At 41.2% G+C, this 6270-nt stretch overlaps 1 protein-coding gene across 2 annotated transcripts in view; it reads right to left on the reverse strand.

Annotated features, from left to right (window-relative positions):
- Nucleotides 1-5937, reverse strand: part of TPD52L1 (TPD52 like 1) — a 46486-nt gene extending 40549 nt beyond the window's left edge. For both annotated transcript variants that reach the window (XM_063124720.1, XM_063124719.1), the window contains exon 1: nt 5927-5937. The gene's annotated coding sequence lies outside the window, so the exon portion shown is untranslated. The remainder of the gene's footprint in view (nt 1-5926) is intronic.
- Nucleotides 5938-6270: the final 333 nt, after the last annotated feature.

The raw sequence follows: 6270 nt of genomic DNA on the forward strand, positions 1-6270 counted from the left end.
TGGTGAGCACATCTGAAATTTTGAAAGTATTGTGGGCACTCTCACAAAATGGCTACAGGGGAGGCTTGGCCAGTCTCAAAACACTCATTTCAAGGTAGAGATCTGTGTAGCAAATAACAACAACGAACCCACACTCCTTTGAACCCAAATAAAGATGGCGCTGGAGAGAAGCTCTTCACTTTGCAGCATGACAAACTCCTAGTTATACATTTCTAAAATTTAAAAAAGCATAACAAAATAAAATAAAAATCATGAGGGCAGAGAGCATGGTGGGTGCCAAGAGAGGTGTCCACAGGCACCACATAGGAGACTCCGTTGAGAAGGATTTAAATTTGATTGAACTTCTAGTTAAACAAGTATTCATACCCCTCTGTCAATCAAGTATAAAATTACCCCAAATAGGAGCTACATTAAGAAAAGTATAAGATGAGCAAGTCCTTCCACAAAAGAAGAAATTGTATGAAGAATTGCTTAAAGAAATGTATTGTTACACAATCCTACTTCTCTGAACAGCAAGAAGTTCCAGAGGCATGACAATTATCCAGGTTTGGTTTCCTTTGGAAGAAGGTCACTTATGGGTATTTTGAAATATTTGTATTTACAAATATGCAGGTTGAGCATAGGTGAGGTACAGCTAGACACTCCAACAGACAGTCAAGAATCCAGTTATCCCACATAAGGCCTCCAGGAAGAAAGCCAGCAACTTAAACGCTTATAGTCTAAACTGACTTCTCCGAGTCACCATCTCTCAGTCTCACTCAAACTGTAACCCCTTGCGCCTTTCACACAGACCCCTTGCCTCCTCCCCCTAGCTGTGGGTTAGAATCCAGAAGAGTCATCTCTTCTAACCACTGCCTAACCTTCCACGCTTCCATGGACACATGTCAATGGAACACCATGGGATATCAACACTAATTTGCCTCAGGACAAGCTACACTAATAGTTCTACTCACAGAAATCTATCAGGAATTCCCTAACAGTATTTTGGCTATTAGACAATAAAATCACTGTATTAATTAGGGAAATAAGAACTGTTCTTAATATTTATTTGTATTAATTGAAAAAAAATAGATGATGACAAGGTTCAGGTTACAACAGAACATCAAGCTAAGCGATGATCTCAAGGATAGAAGTGTGGCCAAAACCACTTCATCGTCACTGTGATGGGAGGAAGGGGGTTTCCTTAACTCCTACAGGGTAGGTAGGGACAGAAGTTTGCTCAGACTGAACACCAACCCAGCAAGCTAGGCTCCCAAAACCCCTTACCTCCACCTGAGTCTGAGTCAGGAGACTCCCAGACCTTAAAGGATACCCCTAAAGCTTATGAAATAGGGGCCAAACTAGCATCCTAAGCTGGAACATTAATCAGGTTTCACAAGTTGGAACCTTAAACACACTGGAACCTTAAATAGTAGAAGTCACGAAGAGGAAGACTCTGGATTTAGTATTGAAGCAATTTATAATGAAGCACACAAACAACTCGCTATAAGAGATAGTAAGTTTATTTATGAAGGGGAAAGGCAAATGGAAGGCACACAAGGACTAGAATATGTTTGGAAAACATACTTCAAGGAAAAAATAACAAAGCTACCTAAACGTATACCTAGGCATGGGTCTTCAAATAGGACAGGGCCCAGACAGAAATACTGGGAGGCCAAAGCAAAGGCAAAACAATGATGAAGACAAGGGTACTCAAAACCTTGGCAACTCTAAGGTTAGCCAATCACAGGCTGGCTGGAACATAATTCCCAAGCCCTGGGGGTGGGGAGTTCCCACAGGAAGTAGCTAAGATCATTAAGTCCAATTAAATGGGTCCTGTGTTGACCTTGGATCTAGAGACATCATGAGATAACACACATGCAGGTGGTTTACCACACTACATGCAGCTTCAGCTTTGCAAAATGGAAACTTAGAGACTGCTAAGACACACAAAAGACAATCACAATCATCATCAGTGTTTCTAGGCATTGTAGGACAATTGAAAAACAACAGTCATTACCTGCAGTTTACAATCTAAAAGTCAAGATACAAAAGGAAAAAGAGATGGAAGGAACAGAAAAACATGGACTAATCCTTCATTATGTTATACAAATGTTTAATGACCAGATGGAATGGCCACTGAGGGAGGCCATACTGGGAAAGGAGGAGCCAAACGGCAGTTATTCCTAGCCAGGCTGATGGGGGTGGGGGGAGCTCAGATGTAGCTAGATGGAATGGACACAGATGGAAATAGTTGTAGGAGAGAGAAGCCAAAAATGGCAGTTGGCCCTAGCTGAACTGATGGAGGGGGCCTCATTTTCTCACCCCTTCTGCTGCTGCTAATAAAAAAAGACAGATTTGAGAAAGGAGGAGCTAAATGTATCCTATCCATTCTTAATTGTTAGACTCCTGAGAAGCCCAACTTTAACCTTAAAGGAAACATTTCACTAGGGCTTATGGGGCTTTGAAGAAGGGTTTTAACAGGTTGATATGGTCAGGAGACATGAACCCCATCTTCCATATAATTCCAGATCTTATTTGAGAAATCACTTCAGTGTGTATCATGTCTCTGTATGTTGTGCTGTGCAAAGCAAATACCAGCTGAAAATGGATTTGAATCAAGAATATAGTGTGCAGGGGTGATTTAATGCCCCCAGGACCATGGTCCTGACCTGAAACGCGCCCCTCACAGTAGTTACAAATACTTAAAAAAATATGGCAGATTCTGTTCATGGATATGGGACCTGGTATATATGGGAAACTGAAATACAAATTAATTCAGATTAGATGCTGGAGCCCCATTGGATCATAATAGATTTTCAGTTGTCCTTTGTAATGACGTTAACCATTTTTGTGTTGAAAGAACTTAACCCCATACATTATTATTAACAAGTATCATTTACAAAGTGGGAAGAAGCTAACAATGCAAACCCCTATTATGGTGCAATCAGAGTTAGAATTATTAGACATTCCAAGAACTGCAGTTCAAAATCCTTTCATTTTGTTAATCAGCTTCTTCACAACACTGTACAAAAAGGTTTAAGGAGTATGCCTGTTACTTAAAAATGCTTGTTCCCTCAGTGGGTGCCAAACAGTGTAATAATCTTTTCCTCTCCCACAACCATTTCATAACAAAAGACACAATACAACATTAAACACCTTTTTATGGGCCTTACATAATAACTCACAATGTGTAGAAAGCATGTTAACAACATAGGCATGTATTCTGGGTAATCCCTCAAAATAAGGTTTAACTGCTAAGTCATTTTCCAGCTCTCTGTAAGAGCAGAGAACTGAGAGTGCTCTGGCCTTTAATGACCATTTAGACCCACAATTAATAATTAAATGCCACAAAGAGTAGAACCATAAATAAAAGGTCTGGTCAATCATCAATGCATTTCAGTCTCATATCAGTCCTCATCTATGAGACCAAATTATGAGACCATGTATACACTAAGCTGACAGAATATTTAGGAAGGAAAGGTTTTACAGGAAGCTGCCAGTGGGAAGAACACATTAGAAAATGGCTCTTGGAGGAGTTGGCTTTCTGCAGCCAGAAGGAGTGCTGGCTAGAGCCTGAACTGGTGCATGCAGCATATATACATACACACACACACACACACACCACTTACCCCTAAGTTGTTGCCACCTGTCAGATTTAATATATTTGAATTCCACCTTTCATGATACTTCACACATTACACTGTAAGAGTGTATACCAAGGTGGCAAGTCTATGTATTAGACATATCAACTCAAGAGCATTTCTCAGTAAACACACATAAGAACACACTGAGTGTGACACTATATGTGGTCCAATATGTGTGCATGCATGTAACTGGAGCTTGTAGCTGACAAAGGCTATTCTATAGTGTGCGCATGCTGAAAAAAGTTTCTGCAACTATTTGAAAAACAATGGCATAAAGTACCAGGCACCGTCTGAACAGATCTATATACTGTGTTCAATCTTATAACCCAATCTTCTGTATGTTTACTTGGAAGAAAGCCCAACTGAGCACAATAGGACTTATGACTAGATAAATATGTGTAGGATACAACTGAGAAGTGGTGCCAAATTAATTCCATTAAGAGCGACCAATAATTAGTGAATTACATAAGTCTGAAGAACACCATTACCACGTTCTCAGGGGCTAGTTATCAGCTTACATTTTTAAGCAAGTGGGGGCTTTAGGGGTTTCTATGGAGTTATACATACTTTTCTTTCAGAAAATTCTTAGCTTCATAGTTTAGACATACTTTTCTTTCAGAAAATTCTTAGCTTCATAGTTTAGACATGTATTTATAGAACTGTGCCTTTCTCTTAGAAATGGCTTGCTGATATATCTATCTACCACATTACATTTTTAGATCCAGTAATGATATGCAAGAACACTCCTTTTCACTTAAAAAGTGCAACATAAAAAAACATTCCTCAATTATTTGCTAGGCCCATAAACTCAGTAGCATGCATACGACTGACCGAGTCACAAGAAGAGGATTATAGTTTCCACTGTGAGGAGAGAGGTCATTAAGAAGTAAATGCTGCATAGAAAAGCTCTGATTTAGCTAGATATTCCTCCACTAATAACAGGCATTTTAATGCTTGCCAATCTCCAGCTGAAAGGCTTGAAATCTGTAATAAATGTGGTGTGTAAACAGAAAAAGCAAATGGAGAAAAGTTTGGTCAATAAAGCAAAATAAATAAAGCAGTAAAGCAGGAATAAAGATGCAGGGAGCAGTAGATTTTTAGATGTATTATGTCAGTTTGCCCTATATACCTGTTACACAGCAATCCAAGCAAAGTCCTAGAGAAAGATAATACATTAATAACCCTCATGGAAAGATAGTTTATATACCAAGAAGATCATCATTAGTGGAATAAAACCTCAGCAGGTATTCTGAAAGCTATTCTTTTCCCAAAGTCCAGAAGAGCCTTTATTTAACAACATTTTATTGCTCTCCCTGAATTCCATACAAAAAGTCAACAAATGAAATTTTGCTCTGCAAGCAGCAGCCAGGTAACTATTGTCAACATTTCAGAAAGAATGAGAAAGAAGAATACAATGTTAGAGAAAAATGCAAATATTTCTAAAGGAAAGCTTTTCTATTTGAAGTGTACAAAATGGGACGTTTTAAGAATATATTACCAGTTGGGAGAGGAAGAGATGAGAATGACAGAGATCCATTATTGACTCAGGGTGGCTATGCTTGGCTCTTAACAGGAAAGTAATGGGGTATTAGTCGTTTATTAATAGAAGTCTATGCTTGTTTACATGGGAATAAACCTACTGAACACAGAGGGAATTTACTCATGCATCAGATTGTGCACACAGCTGACCTATGCACACTTACACAGGAGTACACCCCACTGAACACAGTAGGGCTTATTTCTGACTAAACACACACTGAATTGTGCTATATCTTGGAGGCTTCGGGAAGAGGAAGCTTTGCTTAGTTTGTCCTACCAAAGAATCTCCAAGAGTCAGACTTGGCAGTTTGTTAAAGAACACAAGCAGTTAGCCATGCAGAGGAATGTTTAGTTCTTCTCAGTAAATCCCTCCGTCTGACTTCACATAATCACAGCTGAACGTTATATTATGGCCCTAAAACTCAAATCACTCAATAACGTACCTTTGGGGAGGGGGGAGGGTATGTTTTACCTTTTTAGTCCAGAGATACACAGGAAAGAACTGCCGAACGCATCCCACAGAAATAACTCATCACCACCACTGTCATCATTATTTCTGCTGCTATAGGGATCTCTTCCAAACTTCCTCTACTTGCTATAATCCGGGGTGAGGATAAGCCTCTGGGTGAAAGCGCGCACCTCCTCACACCCCGAAAAACCCCTGAGCAGTAACTGTGAGAGAAGAAAAAATCGAAAACCCCTTACACGAATAGGAAGAGATGTCCAAAATTAACACGCGTGTGTGCCTTCCCAAAACTAACCTTGCGCCTGGGCTTCCATTTTCCCTTCCAGGGCCCACTGGGATCCGCTTCCTCAGCAGCGCCTTGCGCCGGGGGGGGGGGGCACTCGCGGTGGCTCCGTCCGCGACGAGAGCGCTGCCCGCTTCCACGCCGCGACTGTTGCTCCTGGTAGTCACCCGCCACTACCGGCTGGCGCTCGCTCTCCCGGCTGCCCTTGCCCGCCTCCTTTCCTCGCCTCTCGCACTCCGGGAGACGCTTCAGAGTAGCGCCGCCTCCCGGCCCGCTTCCCGCTCCGCTCTCCCCGGGCTACGTCTTCCTTTCTCAGCCGGTTACCGCTGAGAGCCTCAAGGGCAGCCTCTAATTTT

The sequence above is a fragment of the Elgaria multicarinata genome, chromosome 4 (genome assembly GCF_023053635.1).
Source record: "Elgaria multicarinata webbii isolate HBS135686 ecotype San Diego chromosome 4, rElgMul1.1.pri, whole genome shotgun sequence".
Lineage (NCBI taxonomy): Eukaryota > Metazoa > Chordata > Lepidosauria > Squamata > Anguidae > Elgaria > Elgaria multicarinata.